Genomic DNA, 22,623 nt, shown 5'->3' on the forward strand with positions numbered 1-22,623 from the left:
GAAGGGCTCCTCTTCTCAGTAGCTCTGGTAGGCCTGGGCTGGGCCGGGCTGGGGGAGGGAGTAGTGGGAGTAAAACCCTTTCTCCCCCAGGCAGTGGTGAGCAGATGGGCAGTGACGCTGGCAATCAGATCTGACATTGTCCTGAATATGGCCTCTGGCAGGAATGCTCTGGCTAGGGTAGAGTCGAGTACCACTCCAATAAACTCGATCCTTTGGACCAGGATCAAGGTTAATTTTGGTTCATTTATCAACAGGCCCAGAGCTTGACAAGTGGCTCTCAATGTCTCGACGCTGCGCTGGACTTGAACTGGCCCTTGATGAGCCAGTCGTTGATGTATGGGTAGATCTGGACACCCCGACATCTGAGTAGGCTGTCACTACCAACATGCACTTTGTAAACACCGTTGGCACCATTGCTAGGCCAAAAGGGAGCAATGCAAATTGGTAGTGGGTGGTCCCAACTACGAAACAGGAACCGTCTGTGTCCGTGATATATCGATATGTGAAAGTAAGCGTCTTTCAGGTTGAGGGCAGCGTACCAGTCTCCTGGATCCATGGAAAGAATGGCCAAGTTCACAGACTCGTTGCCAGAGGAGCCCAGAAAGGAGTTCCTGCCTATTCTGGATGATGGCAGAGCTGTGGCCATGGCAGCCCTCCAAGCAGCCTCAGATGCAGCAGTCTCCACGGCCCGAACCCTGGCTTCCGCCATTTCGATGAGCTGTGCATCCTGGCTACAGTTGTTGGGCCATCCCCGTCCCTCTTCAGGGGCCCTTCTGACAAGCATTTGCTCGCTCAGGAGGTGCAGGGCTTTCTGTGAGTGGGAGCCGTGGAGAAAGTCCCCCCGCACTTGAGGGAGAAAGTGTTTTACTCCTGCTATTTTTTTATCCCAAAGGTCAACGGGGGGGGTTATGCCCTATCCTCGACCTGCGGAGCCTCAACAACTATCTCAAGAAGTTGAAGTTCTGCATGGTCTCCCTGGCCTCCAGGACTGCCAAATGTTAAAATCATAATGGCCAAGTAGGGTCTGATGGTTGGCCACCCTTAACTGGAGGCTATAAATTTTTCTGCCAAAGAGATCAAGCCTCTTCGCCTTCTTATTTTTAGGGGTCGATCCCAGCTGGCCCTGTCTAACGTGCTCATTGGCCGCTGATACCACCAGTGAGCTTGGAGCGGGGTGTGTATATAGGTATTCAAATCCCTTAGTAGGGACGTAATACTTTCTCTCCGCCCGTTTGGAGATGGGGTGCAGGGAGGAGGGAGTTTGCCACAATGCCTTGATCAGCTTTACCACTCCCTTGTGGAGAGGTAATGCCACCCTGGAGGGGGCTGCTGCACTTAAAACATCAAACAGGGAGTCAGAGGGTTCCACCAACTCCTTCAGCCACCAACCCCAGGTTAGATGCCACCCTCTTTAGAAGCTCCTGGTGAGCCTTTACATCGTCCTGGGGAACCCTGTGGGAAGGTCCCTCTATTGCCTTATCAGGCAAAGAGGATGAGGAGGTGGATATAGGTGGGCCTGTCAACTCCATAGCGTCTGCCAGGGGAACCTCGGCCGAGGCTGGCTGTCCCTGGGGACCTTGCTCTGACTCCACTTCCGAGTCCAGGGGCAGGCGGGAGACCATTTCTTGGATGCTCCTGAGAGCGATCGGTGCCCCTGCGATGGTTGGGGAAACCTCCAGGGGTTCCATAGCTGCCAGGGAGCTGGCCACTGGCACTGGGGCCATGTGGCCACCGGTAGTCCCAATGGGAATGTTGATGCCCCCTGTGGGTGGCCTTGGCCTGCGGGCAGATCTTCTCCAAGCCCAAGGAGGGAGAGACTCGTCTAGGGGACCAGACCGGTACCAAAGCCACATGTCTATTCCGTTCCCGTCAACCTTCTCCTTGGGTCTCCACTGGTGACGTGTACCGAGAAGACAGCTCTCGGTGCCGCGCCTCTGGTGACTGGCAGCAGCATTCAGCAGATCAGTGGCTTCACAGCGCAATGGGTGCTGGAGCCTAGCCACCGTCCGGAGAGGAGGAGCTGCCCCACACGGGTCTTTGCTCTCCTCCGGCTCTCTCCTTCCTTTCTTTGCTTTTTAGTTGGTACTGGGGATGGGGATCGGTGCTCGTTGGAGGCCGGTGCCAGTAGTGCCTTCCACACCGATGCTGCAGTGCTTGGAGAGGAGTCCAATCTAGCCGGCTCTGAGGCTGGTGCGAGGGCAGACTTCATGAGGAGCGCTCTTAGTTGAATATCCCACTCCTTTTTGGTTTGCGGCTTGAAACTTTTACAAATGCGACACTTGTCGCTCACATGGATCTCCCCCAAATACTTCAGACAGCTTTGATGGGGATCACTGACTGGCATAGGTTTTTTGCAGCGGTCACAAGGCTTGAAGCCCGGGGATCGGGGCATGCCCCATCCTTAGGCTGTCCCATAGGGGACTAAGTATTTCTAACTTATGCATTAAGGGAAACTAATAAACTATACAAACTTTCTAAGAACTATATACAGACACAGTTGAGAAGGAAAGCTTGTCAAGGCCAGGAGATGTTCCAGCACCATCACTGGTGGTTAAGAAAGAACTGAGGGAAGCGGGAGCCAGCGGCGCCCCTTATATGGGCGCATACGCACGCCTCTCCAGAGGGCCCCACAGCTGCTCCCCTACGGATACCAATGAGGGAAAAACTCACACCTACAATGTGAGCGAGCACACACACTTACAATGGAATGGACATGAGCATGTACCCAAAGAAGAACTGGGACCTTCTGGGGCCAGAGGAAGGAGGAGGAGGAGGGAGAGGGGTGACAAATCTGACAAGGAATCAGGGAGTTGTGGGAAAGAACTGGCACTCATTGTGCAAAGAGACTGGGACAAGAAGCTAGGAAGCGGGTGGAAGGAGGAAATCTGAGAAGGACTTATATTGATAGTAGACATCTCCTCCCAAGGACAAGGAGCCTAAGGAGGGAAACTGGGACTGGGAAGCCAGTGGGGCAAGGGAATACGGGTGGAGGGTAGGGATGAGCAGAGGTCAGGTATAGACAAAATGGTAACCAAAAGCATTTATCCACCATGTCCTCCAGTCCTGTTCTGAGCAATGTTAGACAGCATGATCTGCGCTAGCAACTGGGTAGCAACAGTGGGAATTTTTAGGGAAAAAAGGCTAATGTAGCACAGCCTATCAACGCTATTTTAACCACATACTGGCAGAAGAGGAGCATATTTGTAACAGATGAATATACTTTCCCAGCCTTTTCAGTATTGGATATGCTGTGGAAATAATAATAAGCTAACCCGGAAAAGCATTCTTCTACATACAATATTAGCATATGTTTTACCAAACGGGGTTTAATTTACATGAAGCTTCTGCAATATCTACTAACGATTATAAAGAGAGACTCCTTCTGCCCTACTCCTAGTTCACACCTGGACGTACCGTACATACTGTATAAAATTCCCAGAGTTTTCTACAAAAAATAAGCTGCAGCTGCTCCATCCAATTAATCAAAAAACAGGAAATTAAAACATGTAATGAGAGAGTCTGCCTCTGATGTATTGGCCTTTGTTTAGTTTATATCAGGTGATCCAACTCAAAGCACCAGCCTCAGCAGTAGGAAAGCTGGGGATTGTACTTAACACTACTTCACAAGTCTTACATACCACTTTCTTTTAAAGAAGTGTAACACATGGATCCTGAAGGCTCTTTTGTCCATTCACTCTTCCCTACAGTTTACTCCTTGACTCCTGGCATTGTTTTATGGTAGCGCACAGCACATTTCCAGGAAAAGCAACACACTACAGCTACTTGGGCTTAAGTCCTAATACTCCTGAAGCTTTGACAGACAGAATAAATGGAAAACCCTAGATGAGTGCAATTTCCCCACTATCTAGGTGCTTGTATGGCTCCCATCACCATAGTATTTTATGAATGGCTGGCTGATAATAGACTAGAGCAGGGACTGGGGAAAAAAAGCTTTCAATCTGTACATTATCTCTGAAATACTTCAACACCTATTTCACATCTACATTTCTGTCGTTTCCAGGCTGAGAAATCAATTTTCTTTTTTCTATCTACATTAAATGTTTCCTATCATCAGAATGTGGTTGAAAACACCAGTGCTTCAAAGTAAAAAAACTATAATTCAGACTACGGCAGTGTCCTAAAAGGTGCCTGCTCTCAATCACATTGCTGTCAGCACCACACTCACCACTGTGTCCTTTGATGGAAGAGGAAAAATAAAGCTTTTTATTTCTTTATATATCCCAAAATACTTCACTTATTCTCACTTCATTAACCCCATAAATCACAAAATATACAACCCCTCCCCAACAACAGCAATGTAAGATTAATAGATCTCAAGGCCAGAAGGGATCATTGGGATCATCTAGTCTGACCTCTTGTGTAACAGGCTAGAGAAGATCTTTTAGGAAAACATCCAATTTTGTTTTAAAAATTGTCAGTGATGGCGAATCCACCACAACCTTTGATAAGATGTTCCAATGGTTAATTACTCCCATTGTTAAAAACATATGCCTTATTTCCAGTCTGATTTTTTCTAGCAGTCTTACATCATTCCTCCTAAGTTTTAATAGCATAGTGATATAGAGAGATCTTTTATTAGTAGGACTTAATTATTTGTATGTAATATACTATACTATAGTTGTCAACATTAAAAAGCCAACATTTGCCAACAGATACAACACGGTATTATCAATGGTGGAGAAAACAGTGATATCTAAAGACTGCTGTATGGCACCTGTTGGCTGAGGCTGAAAGCTGCTGAATTTTAAATGGCAACAACTGTATATTTACTATAATGCTATTACGATGAATAATTAAAGCTATAATGCACTTGTCAAAATCCATGAACAAGGTACATACTGTGAAGTATGAATGATCCTTGTTTATCGTGTGTGTTAATTTATTTGCTAATTCACAAAATTTCATATTTACTCATTAGTGCAACTAATAGTTTCTATTGTCCTAAAATCACAAAGTAAGTACCATATATGTTTGGCATAATCAGACCTTCAGATCTGCACATGTTGTTCCTTTTCACTGCCAATGCTGTGATTAAATTTGTATTGTTCCTAAAGTGTAAACTGCAATCCCGTTTTTAGGCCAGCAAACAAGTCATTCAAAAAAAAACCCCTCACTCCTCTTATCTGCTAATCGCTAGATTACAACGAGACCCTGTGAGTTGCAATGAACTTTCCCCTTTTGCATCCTGTATACTTGTAATTGTACCCTTTGCACTATCCTGAATGAAAGGACTGGCTAAGGGCTAGTACCTCCATAGGCACTAACTTCTCAAATAAATAGTGGGGGGATGGGAGGCCCATGGCTCCATCCTAATATGCCACTGCCAGCACAGTTTACCAGCTACAGAAGGGAGCTCATAGGGTGACTCCACTGTCCCCAATTCAGGCTAGAATTTAATGGCTCAATCCAGACCTATAAATCTTATGTAACTTGGCTGTACAAATCCTCATCAGTCAATTAAACAGGTGGCAGCTAATCAAGAAAAGGAATGTTGTGTGCCCTGCTTTGCTCTCTCTTTTAGAAGGCTCCCAAGGAATGTTCTAAAGCTACTCTGCATTTCTTAGTGACATGAAAACTTTTAGCCACACCTGAGCACAAGACAGCGCTGTAATGGGTCGGTGCCTTCCCTGTAATCAAGTCATGGAAAAAAATTGGCAAAAGAAATGCCAATTAGGTGGCTTTGGCATTTGGTTCCTTTCTGATGACTTTAGTAGGCCACGGCCAATGTCCTATCTGACCATAATAGAATAGGTGATGTCTGGATGCTTATCTTACAATTATTTGCACTGTTCACAAATCCAGGATGTTTATTGGGCCTGGAGCTATGGCAGAGTAAAGCAGCACAACAGCTCAAGGACCTTTGCCTGATCTTTGTTAACTCATTGTTCTCTATAGATTAATGAGCATGATTCAGTGCCTTAATGTTAGTCTTGAAAACCAGAGATAATCTAGAATCTATGGTCTTAATTTTTACCCTGAGATTTAATTGGGCAAGTTAATTGAGTAAGTTTTTAGTTTATTTGTGATAAATCATCCAGAGACCTCCAGGTGTTGATGCCCAAAAATTCTTCTTGGTGGACCATTTTCTCTGCTTTAATTTCTGGGCAGTATGTGCTACCTACCCTGACAGACTCTTGTTCACAGTAATGCACATGCTGAAGAGGTTTTACATGGAGCAGATGTTGAGGAAGTTGGGCCTGCAAGCTACCATTCCTGAAGGTTTTCACCTGTGGTGAACATTCACATGAACACTTTTGTTTTCTATGCCTTCAATGGGTACTGTAGTAGGAGCCCTGAGCAGAACTGGGGCTCATGATCAGCTCTAGAGTGACCCTAAGATTCCCAAGGAGAAAAATACTGCTTTATCTACCCTGTAGTGTGGAGGCAGAGTGGCCAAATGGATAGAGCACTGGACTGGGACTTAGGAGTTTCTGACTCTTTTCCCAGCTCTGCCAGTGACCTGCTGGGTGACCTTGGCTGTCACTTACCCTCTATGCACCTCAGTTTCCTCAACTGTAAAATAGAGATAGTGATACTAACCTCTTTTGTAAAGCACTTTGTAGGGCTTTTCATGAAAAGCCCTACAAAGAGCAAGGTATTATTATTATTATTATTATTGAAAGTTGTGGGCCAGGGATAATACTTTTCCAATTCTTTCTGAGAATGAGCTTCTTTTTACCTTAGTTAACCATCTACTAGGAGCCTGGTAACTGCCAATTTGACTTCCTGAGATGATTTTGATACACAATAATGGAATTCATCCCTGCAGGAACAAAGAACTATGTCTAACCTCACCACTTTCGGTTTCAGTGCACAGTACACTTCTTCAGCCTAGTCTTCACTAATAAAAGAACCTAGCACATTATATAAAAAACAAAAACACAAAGAAAGGACATTAAAAACCCCAAACAAAACAAAGACCACACATGATTTTCCCCCTGAAGAGAAAAATGGAAAAGGAACCATGTGTCACATTGCTTATTGCATTGTTGGAAGATGCTCTATTACCTAGTGATTAGGGTGGTATAATAAAATAAGCAATGATAATAGTAATAAATAAATAAATAAATACCACCTAGCTCTTACATAGCTCTTTACATCACTATTTCTCAAAGCACTTTACAGTCTCTAATGTGTTTATCCTCACAGCACTCCTATGAGGTGGGGGGATGGGAGGGAACTGAGGTACAGAGAAGCTGAGAAACTCACCCAAGGTCACACAGGAAGACTTTGGGATAGCAGGAATTGAATCCAAAGTTGATCAAATCTGTAAAGAACTCAGGGACCTTTCTTGCTCACTCACCATGTAGATCCAAGTGTTAGGAAGAAATAAAACCATGTTTCTACTGGTTTATAACCTGCAAGAATTTGCCACTTCTCTCTACCTGATATTTCACTATTTTTGCCCAAAACCTTGTAATAATGATTTGACGAAATCAAAATGATGATTTTCACATGAAAAAGCTATGTCAATTTGAGAGCCTGCTGGAAAATACGTTTGTAGAGAAGAGTCAAAATCCCCTCACACATATCTACCACGGACAGAGAGGAGAATACCTGTCACAATCAAGTCACAGAAAAGCCATGAAGTTAGTTATCTTGTCCACTTTTTCTCAAGGGCTAAAACAACTCAAAATGTTTTACGGTTCATTAAGTTTTTTAAATAATATTCCACCCTGCACTACTACAATACATCAAACTGTCTTGAGTACCTGAAAAGTGCTATATAAATGTAAGGTGGTATTATATTCATTCTCCCTGCAAGCATGAAGGTGTACCTCTTGTCCCAGCAAGGGAGCTTTCATTTAACAGGACTTGAATTTTGTCTACTGTTATTTCAAGTCAATAAAGCAACCTCCCTCCACATATATATAGCAGTTTCAGAAAAGGCAGGCAGCTTTGTAACATCATAACCCTTGAAAAAAGGTAGAAGGGACACCCAGTTGCTTTTTCGCTTTTGACATCTTCCTAATGCTTAATTAGAAGTGGAAAAAAAGCAATTTTCATGCATTAACAGGCCACTGACCTACTGATAAGTTAAGATGATAATAAGATAGCACAGTTAATTAATCTTTGAAACATTTATCTCCTAAACCGCTAATCCTAAAACAAATATTTGTACTGAAAAGGATAACAATAGAAACATTATATAGTTTTTTTTTTACTTGTCTCAGAGAGGTATCATTATGATGTTTGGTAATGAACTCTGTCTGTCTGAAGAATAACAAGGAATTAAAATAATGTAAGATTTAAGACTTGTTTCAGAGTGTGTGACTTCCAGCATCTGAGTACGTGAGTCAGATTTCACTTCTGGCTCAATCCCCTAATGCTATAACAGTTTAATTTAGTTGAAACAGAGATTCCCATCTACAATTAAATCAAGAACTAGAAGAGAACAATTGTTTTATAAACTGCCGAAAAATTAATTTGCAACTGATGAGAGATGGTGAAATCGATAATGTCTTGCAGCAATTCTACATCTGTATTAGCTTTTTGTAAGTTCTGCTGGATGCTGAAATATCAGAGTTGATAAAAGATGCCTGTCACATTGTTCTCTTAGCCAGATATTGTACATTATCACTGACTTTTCTTATCTATACCTAGAGCATGCATTACAAGTTAGTTATGCAACTAGGAGATAAAGTTCAAGTTCATTTTCTTCAAGAGTCCTGTAGGGCCTGAGAGAGTCTCTTTTCACCCTATTCAAAAGCAAACCGAGCCATCTTAAAAAGGACTAGATTTTGCTACTTACTTTTGACTAAATATTAAAATCCTAAAGAATAGCCATTGTCAGGTCTGGTTTTACATGGAGCAAAATTTGTTAGGATCGCAGAAAAAACTATCAAGTATGTAAAGGCACAAATAAATTTTGAAAATATCACTACAAAAGATAAATGAAACAAAATATAATCCCAATTTTGTAACATCGTAAATTCATAATCATGATTAAAAATGGGACATTCGAGACAGTTTCATTTTCTTAGAACATGCTTCTTATTTCAGCACTCCACAATTTCCTCATTGACGATATCACCATCATAATGGGTACAGATGGGACCCATGGACATATTCTACATCTATTAGTGATTATATATTATAGTTATTGCTAGGGTTGCCAACTTTCTAATTGCACAAAACCAAACACCCCTTCCCGCACCCCTTCCCCGAGGCCCCACCTCCTGCTCGCTCCACCCCGCCCCGTCACTCTCCCCCACCTCACTCACTTTCACCGGGCTGGGGCAGGGGGTTGGGGTGTGGGAGGGGGGTGAGGACCCCAGCTGGGGGTGCGGGCTCTGGAGTGAGGCCGGGAATGAGGGATTTGGGGTGTGGGAGAGTGCTCTGGGGTGGGGCAGGGGGTTGGAGTGCTGGGCGCTGGGCTCCGGGTGGGGCCAGAAATGGAGGAGTCAGGGTGTGGGAGAGGGCTCTGGGGCAGGGGATTAGGGTGTGGATGGGGAGGGGTTACGGCTCAGAATGAGGGGTTTGGAGTGCAGGAGGGGCTCCAGACTGGGGCAGGTTAGGGTGCAGGGGGGTGAGGGCTCCGGCTAGGGGTTTGGACTCAGGGCTGGGGCAGGGAATCGGGGTGCAGGAGGGGATGCGGGGTCCCGGTGGCACTTACTACAGCTCCCAGGAAGTGGCCGCCAGGTCCCTGCAGCCTGTAGGTGCATGGGCGGCAAGTGAGGCACCGCGCACTGCCCTCACGCCTGCAGGCCGCCTCTCCCCCCAACTCCCACTGATTGCGGTTCCCGGCCATTGGGAGCTGCTTAGCCAGCACTCGGGGTGCGGGCAGCGTGCCGAGCCTCCCTGGCCACCCACGCACCATGGGACCGCAGGGAGCTGGCAGCTGCTTCCAGGAGCTGCACAGAGCCAGGGCAAGCAAGTAGCCTGCCTTAGCCCTGGGCCCCCACAGCACTACCAACTGGACTTTTAAAGGCCCAGTCAGCGGTGCCAACCGGAGCTGTCAGGGTCCCTTTTCGACCGGGCATTCTGGTCGAAAACTGGACACTTGGCAATCCTATTGCAGAAGAAAGTATTTGGGTAACAGATATTATACCATAAGCAAGTAGTCAACTAGGTCCTGCTAGTGAAGGCAGGGGGCTGGACTCAATGACCTTTCAAGGTCCCTTCCAGTTCTAGGAGATAGGATATCTCCATTAATTAAAAAAAAAAAAAAAAAGGCTAATAACAATATTTTGTGCTTATACCAAATGCAATCTTCCATTGAAGAAATTCAAAACGCTTTACAACCATTAATGAATAAAGCCAAACAGCAGCTCCATAACCCAAGGTTATTCAGGAAACCTATGGCAGAGCCAGGAATAGAACCCTTTCTCATGGCTCCAGATCTTATGTCGTAACCATGAGTACCCTTCCTTCCCTGATACAACCTTGGAAGAGTATGGTTAATTCTAAGGTTCTTGGAGGTTCTAACAAATTGATTACATGAGTCTGATTCTGTCACCCTTTCTCACTGTAAGGATTTGTCTATACCATGAAGTTATTGTGCAGAGAAGTAGGGTGTGAATTTAAAGCATAATAGCTGCTGCGCACTAAGCACGGACACTCTTCCTACACATTAATGCTACACCCACACTATGATCTAAATGTGTGATTCCCCAGCTCATGTACACATACTCATACTAGCTCTCATTGAGGTAATGCAACTGTAAGTAGCAGGGTAGCAGTGGTAGCACAGGTAGCAGTAGTGGGGGCACAGCTGACCTGTGCTAAGTAAAAACCTGCCTAAAATCTTTGGGTATGTTGTGGTAAGGCTGGTGGCTTAGACCCAGGAGGTCAGGCAGGCTTGGACTCAAGTGGCTAGCCTGAGCTGCCACCAATGCCGCAATGTCCACAAATCCTCACTCTTACGCAACTGTCTGCAAAAAGCAAAAAGGACTCTGAGCTTGGCCAACTTCAAGAGGAGCAGGACTGAACCCTAAGATTTTTGCTCCTACGAGATATACAGTAATCTCCTGATGGTCAGTATTCTGCAAGACATGCACAAGGGATGTAGTTCTCATTTGTTTACAAATATACAAAGCTGCACAAATGAAAGCACACAAATGTGCTTATGAGACAAGAACATCACTGTCATGGTCAAGAATGGGCTCCTATTTCTCAGTCTGTTTTGCATTATCTTTCTCAATGAGAAAATATACTTAAAGACATTGTTAATATACAGAATGCTCTAACACAGCTATGCAGGTACGTTGGACAGAAAGCCAGGAAAAGTTTCATTCATTCCCAAGCTGAATGAGAGAAGCAGGTTGCACTTATACAGTTAAAAATTCATTTTAGTCAATTTAACGATAATTACTCAGCAATCACCACTTATTTATAAACATGTAAATGCTTGCTTTAGTGACAGAATTAATCATAAGACACATAAGGTATTTAATATTGTAATTCAATATAGATATATTAATGACACCAAACATTTGTTACTAATTAATACATATGGTTAATCACTAAGTATCTTACTAAGTGCTTATTAGTATGTCTATGTCCATGAACAGCTGATTTTCCTTTGTCATCTGCCTGATATCATTATATTTCAGTTCAACAGGAAGGAGGAGGAGTGGAAAGGGAGGTGCAACCTCTAAGAAAATTATTTATATTATCAATAATATGAAATTCTGCTAACCTGTACCTCACAAAACATTTATTTTCAGAAACAACTCTGCTTGCATCATATTTTCAGTTATTTCTCTTCCTGCTTTAATCAACCTTTGCATTTAAAAATGGTTCTTACTTAGTGAATGGGAGTTTTGCTTGAGTAAGTATATTTCCCCCATGCAGGAGATTTGCATTATTCCAGGAAAGCCAAAGTTAGTAGGCTACGCAAAGTGGACTAACATAGGGGGGTGAGGGGGAAAGGAATCCTGGAGACTGGGTGTCCCTGTGCAGATGAGCTGGAACTACTACTTATTATTAATAAGCGTTTATTATTTATTCATGTTGTGATAGAACCCAAAGCCCCAATCAGGATTGGGACATCATTACGTTAGGTGCGGTACACACACAGGGAGACAGAGTCTCTGTCTCAAAGAGCTTATAACTTTAAAAAAAAGGAACAAAGTGAGGGGAAAGGGATGTAACATACAAGCACAGTGATTAAGGTGATGACTGGCAAACATCTTATTAGATCCATAGTGGCTTTGTATCCTTCTTAGTAAACTCTAAGCTGTCCCTCCAAATTACTTAGCCATTGTTCAAATGCACTTAAAAAACCCAAAACATTCCATCTGCTATCTTAGTTACCCTTTTGTACTTAGCGAGCCCCCTGCCAATAACTAACCTGAGTTACTTCATCACCTTTTCATCATCCTGCCTTTCTATTCCCCAAATGTCTCCATCCTCCATTCCTAACTAGGATCTTACTGAGGGGTAGGGCGTGGGGGGAGGGGGGGGAGAGGAAGGAGGAGAGTGAAACAAAAAGAGAAAAAAAAAGTCAATAAGAACCCCTGAACAGTTATTCAACTCAACTAGTGTGGGCCCACCTGCATGGTTACGCAGCCCTCCCAGAGTTTCAATGGTTCCAGGAGTAGGAGTAGTAGCCAATGACCAGTGTAAACTGTGAGGTCATCAGGGTGCTGGGCTGTGGAGTTATGCCAGTGGGGAGTCCTGGTATCTCCTTTGTGTAGGTCTACACCTGGCAGGAGCTTGCCCAAACTTATGTGGCTGGTGAGCTGGGGTGGGGTTCTGCTTGATGCCATGTACCCAGAAAGGGCCACAGCGAGCCACTGTTCTCCCTTATGCAGAATGTTAGCCAGTGAATCTGCATAGCTGGTGGAATTGGCCACGACCTGCCAATTCTATACCTGCCCACCTGTGTATGTCCATGAACAGCACCACTGCGAAGCACTGATTTCAACTACTGACCTCTTTGTCAGCACTCCCCATCCTAAGCAATGGGGAATATTTACCTGCTACTCTTAACTTGTACTATTTAAAAAAGCTCTAGGGAATTCTGAACAAAGGGTTTTAAAAGGTTAGAAGTTTGGGCCTGTTTGTCTCTCTGGTGTGGCTAAATGTTTAAGTATAAAAATGTTCTCGCCTTACCTTTTCCCTTCTTACATTCCCCACCATCCTTGCCTCCCAATCTCCTCTTCCGTGTCTTTAATTTTAAATTATTAGTTAACAGAAGGCACAAATGGGGAAAGGGAAGGGGGAATACAAGAGACAAGCATAAAGGTAAGCATTCAACTTTGAGCACTGCTGGAAGTTGCCTGGGCTGTGAAACTGCTGCAAACTCCAGGTCTTATATGAGATTTTTCTCCATAATAGACAATATGTAATTAAGCAAGTGTCACCATGAGCTAATGGGTCTTCACTAATACTTTTAAACTTCAGGGGATTACGCTCTGGAAATTATGCTTCCTCTTCTCCATTGGTGGATTGCAAATGTGAAGAGACATAGGGCTCTGATACCTCAGTATGATCTGCTTCTATCTTCTTGTTTGTTAAGTAATTATGTATTCCTTTTATACCTCCACATGAACTGTTATATGGTTTCTATAATGAAAAGAATTTTTTAAATCGACACGTACAAGATGCATTCCTTTACTGTAAATTGAATGGTTAGTATTGCAACTGCTGGGGTAAATCCAGCTACTGATGATGGAGTTAAATGATGATTACTGTAGCGCTACATGATAAATGTTCAGGAAGTCTGAGTGATCAAAATATGATTGATTTAATGTGCATATTCGTAATTACTTAAAAAGGGGAATAACTTACCCCTTTTCCATTTTTTGAGAAGCAAATAGAAAAATTTGTTCAAATTTCAGTCCAACATTTTGCAAAATTTCACTTTAAAATAATCAAGCTCCTTTTCCATTACAAACAAGCAATTTAAAGTAGTTAATTTATTATATATTAATTTCTAAGGATTTTTTCCACTCGTGATTGAGCAATGAGCTAACAGATGGCTAATTGGTTGTGTTCAAATCTTCCAGAGAAATTTGCTCTTGACCTGTGAGCTTGAAGAGATGACATTTACATGAAATGTATCATCCTCTGAAAAAGCAGTATCTAATGAAAACAAAAACACAAATTTAAGTCCAGCATTGTGAACTCAACACCATAATGTGTGCATACATGCAGTAACAGCAATATATGTACAAATAACATTAAAATATTCTAACAGGAGCTAGCAGCTGTGCTGGGCAAAAGACATTCTGAGTTGTTGAGAACAGATGTAAGCATGGGACTACCAATCCTGTCTTCCCCAGAGTTTGGCTGCAAGAATCAAACATATCAAATAGTCTCAAAACAATCAGCAGTGACTCATCCAGTCTCTTCTCCACACTTTACATGGCTTGGCAGCCTTGAAAAGGGCTAGAGGGACCCAGCTGCTAGTGACTCAAAAACACTGAAGTAATATAAGCTGTATCCCCAGTAAGCAATGAAAACTTTGCATATACATACATGAAATCCTACCAAGGTGTGGGATTGCTACTGAAAATATACTTTTCAAAACATTCCTTATTTTTAGTTTTTGGAGTATTTTATCATCATTTTTAGCCATTGTAGATTGTCTGTACTACAGACCAGCCAAAGAGGGAAAAGGCAGGCCACTAGCAGATATTGCAGAGGTGACTATGCTTCCCTGTTGTGAAATTTCTTTGGGAATAGCTGCTGGACTCTTAGACACATTTTCAGAATAATGATTAGGGTGCAGTGAAAGAGGAATGCCAATTGTCACAGTTGAGGGAAACCGCACCTGTCTTCCCCCTAGAGTAGAGCACCACTCTAGGCTCCTCAGCTGTCATCTCTCTTGGATGGAGACATGTGTCTCTCCCCCTCCTAGCTGGGATATGTCCAGGCTGAACAGTTCCCTGCCTTCATTGTATTATTCCCCAACAAAAGACAGACTGTCTAAATAGGCCTACTTTGCTTCTCCTCAGAGAGGGTTCACAATGTAATTGCCACAGTTACGATACCACACACCCTTTATAAGGGAGCATATTTATTCGTAAGGTGAAAAGTCTTACAGAGAGAACATATTAAAAACAATAAAATAACCTACATGCATGCTAGTAAGATAATCAGAGATCACCCCTTTCTCCAAAAAGGGCTCTGATTGCTGATTAGTACGGCAAACCCCATACAGGGGTTTTTCCTGTGGTCACAAGTTCAACACAGCTTCAGCTCAGAACAAGTACCCAAGTCTTATGGGATCTCAGTAAGCCAAAGATCTTTGAACCCTTCTCTAAGGATTGGGACCTCCCCTGGATCAGAGATCCTGTCCATATGCTGGAGCGAAAAGAAGGCCTAGAATCAGTTTTAACTCAGGCTAGTTAACCAAAAATCCTTTCTTTGTCTGTGCAGGGACCAGGGACTGGGTGGTCAAGTCCAATGGTTAGAGCAGGGGTCGGCAACCTTTCAGGAGTGGTGTGCTGAGTCTTAATTTATTCACTCTAATTTAAGGTTTTGCAGTAATACATTTTAATGTTTTTAGAAGGTCTCTTTCTATAAGTCTATAATATATAACTAAACTATTGTTGTATGTAAAGTAAATAAGGTTTTTAAAAGGTTTAAGAAGCTTCATTTAAAACTAAATTAAAATGCAGAGCCCCCCGAACTGGTGGCCAGGACCTGGGCAGTGAGAGTGCCACTGAAAATCAGCTTGCTTGCCGCCTTCGGCACGCGTGCCATAGGTTGCCTACCACTGGGTTAGAGTCAGAAGCCTGGAACCAGAGCCAGGGTCAGAATCAGATGCAAAGCCAAAAGGTCAGAGACAGAGATAAAGTCAGGAGTCAAGCCAGGGGTCAATGCCTGAGTCAGCAACAGGGGTGGAGTAGAGACCAAGAGCAGATGGGGGTCTGGGATGAGAAGGGCTGGAACAGGCAGGAAGGCAGGGCTCTGGCAAGTAGAAAGGATCCGTAGTAGCAGGCAGTTGGGGAGTCACCTAGTTGCTCCAACAGCTTCCTGTGCCTCTTTTTGGCTTAAGTAGTGCATCCCAGCCAATCAGTGGGGTGGACATCTCCCGCAATCAGGTGCTTTGAGTGCAGGGCTTTTTGTGAGCTAGCCCCCTTCTCCATGGCTTCAAGTGAGCTGCTGTGTGGCAGCCACGGTCTGAGCACTGCCCAATGACCTGCAGGCCCAGATTTGAGGCCCATGGTCCCTCACAGCCTCTTGGTCTGTGGTGAATCCAGTTTGAACTAATTTATGTGAGCCTCTCTCCAGGTAGTGGCACCTCTCTGGAATTGTTACAGTCTGAGTGAATTTGCCTAATCACACCACTCCACTTCTTAGTTCCTGGAGGACTGTGGCTCCCCCTCCCCCATGGAAATACATAAAATTCCTCAACAGCATATAAATATTTGTATTTTTAATTCAATGAACTCTTAAAATACTTAAAGCTAATTTAATAAGGTTTGTCCAGGATACTGTCATCTCTAACACCAATATTAATAGAATACTGGGAAATAAGGCTTTTCTGCGTAAGCCACTCAAAGCTGAAAGAGGGGTGGGTCAAGAAATCTGCCGTATTTACGGTGGAAGATTGAAGAAAAGTTAAATCTAAAATGAACTTATCTGTGCTAAGTATTTTTCCAGTCCTGCTGGCAATCACTGATGGGCTTTAACACGCTGCTCAGGCCAATGATACCAATTGTACTTAGTGTGTAAAAATACATATGTGGCTTGATTCTCCACTCTATCTGGTGGAGGCTGGCAAATCTGGTGCTGACTACAGTTCTCTGATTCAGGGTTACTCTAACTTAAACCACTGGCGTAACGTCTCTTACATCAATCGGGGACTAGCCATAGCTCCACTCCACAGTTCCACACCCTTCTCCCCTCTCTGTCCTGTCCATATCACACCACTAGTATGCTCCCTCTCTCCCCTTACAATGAGGTTGGCGGTGGCCAATGGTGGAATAAGTAGCAGAGTTGCCTCTGCCAATTTTACTTCAGTGAAGAGTTCCCCTGAAGAGGGGAAATTCTCCACTGGTTTTCTAATGTTTCAGCAGACCAAGGAATCTGGCCCATGGTTTCGACTGCATATACATTGAAGATCATCCTGGTAACCAAGCTATCTAAAATATATTTTAAAAATATTTGGTGAAATCTGAGGAAACATTTACCCAGCCTTTGTGGTTAGAATTCTCAAAAAAATGTTCTTAACTTATACACAAACACTTATCTGGAAGAAGAGAAAGAAGAAAAAAAGACTTTATGCTCTGGGCTTTTATTCTTAATATTGTGCAGTACTTAGATAAGTAAGTATTGAACACTATATGGAAACAACCAACCAACACATAAGCTACATTTGAATACAATACATTCCATATATTGAGCATGTTTGCCAATTTACTTCCTGTTCTAATTAAACATAACAGGTCCATTATTTGGGAAGAATACAAAAATATTCCCAATAGGCGTGAATAAAGTATGTAGCCTTCTTCACAGTTCAGGAGGGGAGCACTTTATTTATTTTTTAGTTACTACTTGTACATACTAGGCTTACATTTTGTGGCAGACGGGTTATGTGAAGAGGTGTTATGTTAGATTGCTATGAAGTTGCAGCCTGAAGGCATTGTGATATTTATTACACACAGTTAAAATCCATTGAGCAAGTCAGAAGTGAATATGTCGGTTTAGGGTAACATTAATTAATTATTAGTACTTAAAAAAACTCCTAACAAATTGTTTAACAACAGTTCTAAAAAAAAACTGATTTAGTGGCCCACAGATCATTTAAATAAATATTGGCTTATTAAAGTCAAGGTATTTGTTATTTTATAGAGTGGAAAGGGGTTGACAATAGCTGAAACCACAGGCAAAGTTTTAGGACAAGAAAGGCTGTTCCTGTAATCATACACCACCCTCCCCACCTTCTCCCGCGCCACCCACACACACACACCAAAAAAACCCACAAAAACCAAATCATTGTAACACATTCATATCCAATGCTCTAGTGGTAGGTGTTCAAATATAAATCCTATGCATCTAATCATGGGTAGAACTAGTGACTCATTAAGCAGAGGAATTCCCAACCCTTTGGTGGAACAATTGGGTAGAAAATTACATGAGGGAAATGGGGTTGCCAACTTTCTAATTGCAGAAAACCAAACACCCTTGCCCTGCCCCCTCCCCAAGGCCCTGCCTCCCACTTACTCCATCCCCCCCCCCTCTGTTGCTTGCTCTTCCCCACCCTCGCTTACTCGCTCATTTTCACCAGGCTGGGGCAGGGGATTGGGGTTCGGGAGGGGGTTCGGACTCCGGCTGCGGGTGTGGGCACTGGGATGGGGCCAGGGATGAGGGATTTGGGTCGCAGGAGGGGGCTCTAGGCTGGGACCAAGGGGTTCAGAGTGTGGGTGGGGCCTCCAGTGTGGGGGTGCAGGCTCTGGGGATGAGAGGTTTGAGGTGCAGGAGGGGGCTCTGGGCTGGAGGGGTTCAGGGTGCGGGAGGGTGCTCCGGGCTGGGGCGGGATGTGGGAGTGGGTGAGGGCTCCAGAGTGGGGCCGGGGATGAGGGGCTTGGTGTGTAGGAGGATGCTCTGGGCAAGGGCCTAGGGGTACGGAGCGTGAGAGGGGGCTCAGGGCTGGGGTGCAGCCTCCAGGAGGGAATTTGGGTGTGAGAGGGGGTTCCGAGCTGGGGCAGGGGGTTGGGGCACAAGAGGCAGTGCTGACCTCAGGCAGCTCCTGGGAAGTGGTGACATGTCTTCATCTCCTAGGTGGATGGGTGGCCAGGGGCTCCGTGCGCTGCCCCTGCCCGCAGGTTGAGCCTAGGAGGGCTTTATGTCACCTTTGCATCTCCCATATTCTGGAATGGTTTGGTGTGGCCCTTGGAATAGACTCGAGCAGCCCCAGGAACTGCTTTAACTTATGATGGTTGCCCTCAGCTGCCAATGTGCTGCTCTGCAGACCAAATTAGTCAGCGTGAAAAGTGCTCTATCCACTCCCTGTCCAGTCCCCAATTACCCTCAGCAGGCCTCTTCATGGAGTTTTGGGCATGGAGAAAAGACAAGAAATTACTGAGGAATTCCCCAGGGGCCTGTTATGTTGCCTTTCTGGGTCTTTTATGACTGTTAAGCTGCCACAAGGGAGTCCCTAAGGAGTCTGTATAATGCTGTAAAAGATTAGATAAGATTTCACATTAAACATAACTTTGGTTTTCTTTCCTGTCAGTTTTCTTATCACATCCACGGGAATACAATGTATTAATTTTTACCCAACATGTTGTCAGAGCCTAAGGGGTCATAGGAATTGCCATTTCAGTGATCCCTCTAGTCTAGTTTCCTGTTTCAGACATTGGCCAGTTCCAGATGCTTCAGAGGAAGGTGCAAGAAACCGCATAGATTATAGATTAATTTGCCCATAGGGGAAGTTTCTTTCTAATTCTTTGTCAGCTAAGAGTTTGCTTATGCCCTTGAAATATGAAGGTTTATATCCCTAAATAAATAAAAAAAGGTCAACTATATAGATGTTCTCATTTTTCACAGATACTTTCTGAGGAAATATCCATAACATCATCATGTCAGCAAGCCAAATGTTCAGATTTTATACATCACAATAGATAGATTGATAGAGTTGAAGACTAAAGACACGGGAAATTAAAGGGAATTCAGATTTAAAAGCAAAGTATTACTTTTACCTCATGACACCATAAAGTAAGAGTCACAGTTGACAATCATGATTCTTAAAAAGGGCTTACATTTGAATATTTTTTGTATCAAATTTTACTTGCATCATATTTTTGCCTGTGGATACTGTACTATGACACACAAAAATGGTATTTTTAAAAAAAAGTCATGATCGCACATGAGAAGCGATTCCATAGACCCAAACAATTCAAAATTATATTGTACAAATTTATTGGCAATATGCATAGCATTGGATAAGTATGCACCACATCCATTAATTTTTTTTGCACTACCTATATTTTTAGCTCTGGACAGCTTTGAAAGGTAAACCTCCTGGTAAGCATAAATAATTTTGAGGATAACATTGTATTAGTTTTCTAATAGACATTAGCCACTGTATGGAGCCACTATGGCCTGTCTTGTAAATCCACTAAGTGCTTTTTTAAAAGTTCAATTACATACTATTAGTGCTTAGCCACACTAAACAGTCTCATGTTTTTTTCCCCCTTCCCCCAAAACATCAAAAGCAATCCAGGCCATGTCCATAACTTAGGTCCTGATCCTGCAATCGGATAAACGCAGGCAGACTGGTGCACTGATATAGAACTCACTGAAAGTAAAGGCACTGTGCGGGCACAAAGAGTCCACCTGTGCAGACCCAATTGCAGGATTGGACCATAAGGAGATGCAGCAAATTAATTAGGGTTCAAATTGTATCTATTTTAAACAATGATTATATGAAACAATCTCTCAGTCATAATTCTAATGGTCTGAAATAAGCTTGGTATATAAAACTTGTCACTAGTATACTGACATTACATGCAAAGTGTCAGGTCAGAATTGTTTTTTAAAGACAAGTTTAAGTATTGGCACATTATTAACTGATATTTTGGGAAGTACTAACACATTATTATTATTTCTATTATTACTACTACTACTACCACTATTTATTTATTTGTATATAAAAGACAATGGTACAATTAAGCAATAAGACATGACAAGCTGTGAATTTCTAGGTAACTGAAGCATATTTTAGCACTTTTATGCTTTGGCACTTTAGCCATCTTAAAAAAAAAAAAAGTGTAATAATAGCTCTGAAATACACAGTCTGGAGTGCCTGAGTGCTACTATGTAATAGAACTTGCAGTATACCTAAAAGTAAGCAAAGTAGATTTACTGCACAATATAACCATAGGTATCACCGATGCTAGTCAGAAAGCTCTAGTTGTGGCCAGAATTCTAAAGCTATTTTGTCAATTTGAAATCAACACTATAGTGTACATATGAAATATTTGCTGATTGTAATATCATTTTACAAACAGTTTTCCTTGTTTCCCCAGGTATCAGTAGATTTACTTGATAAATTAGCTTATAATTTGTTATGGGTACAATGTTATTTCAAGTCAACATTTTCAATATAAACTCATATTGTCTTCATGAAGTAAAGAAATATTATAATCCATTAATATCTCTTTCAACAAAAAGGATGACATTTTCCACTGGTTAGGCGGATAAACACTTCAGTGTCAAAACTAAGCTTCTTTATCATGATAACCCAGAGTAATGGTCTGCTGCTCTAGGCAGTTATCTACTTTACAGATGAAAAATCAGTTCTACTTTCATGGAATTAGATTAATGCCATAACAGGAAATACTTCTGGGGCTGAACTTGCTTCATGCCTTCAAAGCTGGCTGTAAATTTAAAGTACTTCCTGAACTCAAAAGATAAGACAGGAGAGAAGGAAAAAGAAAAACAGTGGAGTAACCCTCTTTCTGAAGAAAAATATTGCTTCCTGAAAAAACTGTCGAAAGCTACTTGCTAAGGGCATTGTGCTCCTGAAGGCCTAGGGCAAGTCTGGTTTAGTTGAACATGGGGATTCTGGGTATATATCAGACACTTGCCATAAATCTGTTCCTTCCATAATCCTTTCTGATAAACTTTTTCTTTTTTAAGTCATCTTACTTGGCAAAAGCTAAAGTAATAACTTTCTCAGCTTTTAGCAAATATAAAACAGCTTGCTATTTTATGTACAATATTTTCTAAAGGATTACAGTTCTGCAAACTTTGAAAAATGCAGACCCCAAACCCTAGAATTAAATTTCAACTCTGAAAATGGACATCAAGCAGCAAATCCAGTAACATCTTTACTGTACTATATAAACGGCCTTATAATAAAAGATGTAAGGCATTCTTAAGAGTAATTCCATATGTCCAGTAACAGACCCTTCTTTGAATATATACAAAATACAAATATTAATGCCACATGTCTGGGAATTCTGACTGAACATCAGCAGCATGGTGAAAGTGAACTGAATGCTCTCATGTTCCCTGTCCCATAAAACAATACCAAGAAGTCACTCCAAGGTACCTTTTTTATGCAATGTATATTTAATTTGTGGAACTTATTGCTACAAAATATTATTAAATCAAATAGTTAAGTAAGCTTTTAAATACACATGAGTACCTATAGCATACGCATAATTATAACAACTAGGGTACAATTATAAGGGCTAGAGTATAACTGTATCAGAGGGGTAGCCGTGTTAGTCTGAATCTGTAAAAAGCAACAGAGGGTCCTGTGGCACCTTTAAGACTAACAGAAGTATTGGGAGCATAAGCTTTCATGGGTAAGAACCTCACTTCTTCAGATGCAAGTAATGGAAATCTCCAGAGGCAGGTATAAATCAGTGTGGAGATAACGAGGTTAGTTCAATCAGGGAGGGTGAGGTGCTCTGCTAGCAGTAGACGTGTGAACACCAAGGGAGGAGAAACTGCTTCTGTAGTTGGATAGCCATTCACAGTCTTTGTTTAATCCTGATCTGATGGTGTCAAATTTGCAAATGAACTGGAGCTCAGCAGTTTCTCTTTGGAGTCTGGTCCTGAAGTTTTTTTGCTGTAAGATGGCTACCTTAACATCTGCTATTGTGTGGCCAGGGAGGTTAAAGTGTTCTCCTACAGGTTTTTGTATATTGCCATTCCTGATATCTGACTTGTGTCCATTTATCCTCTTGC

The 22,623-nt window shown here is 42.7% G+C and overlaps 1 protein-coding gene across 3 annotated transcripts in view; it reads right to left on the reverse strand.

Moving 5' to 3' along the window:
- ADK (adenosine kinase) overlaps positions 1-22,623 on the reverse strand; it is a 568,039-nt gene that overhangs the window by 184,941 nt on the left and 360,475 nt on the right. The window lies entirely within an intron of this gene.

The sequence above is a fragment of the Emys orbicularis genome, chromosome 7 (genome assembly GCF_028017835.1).
Source record: "Emys orbicularis isolate rEmyOrb1 chromosome 7, rEmyOrb1.hap1, whole genome shotgun sequence".
Classification (NCBI taxonomy): Eukaryota; Metazoa; Chordata; order Testudines; family Emydidae; genus Emys; species Emys orbicularis.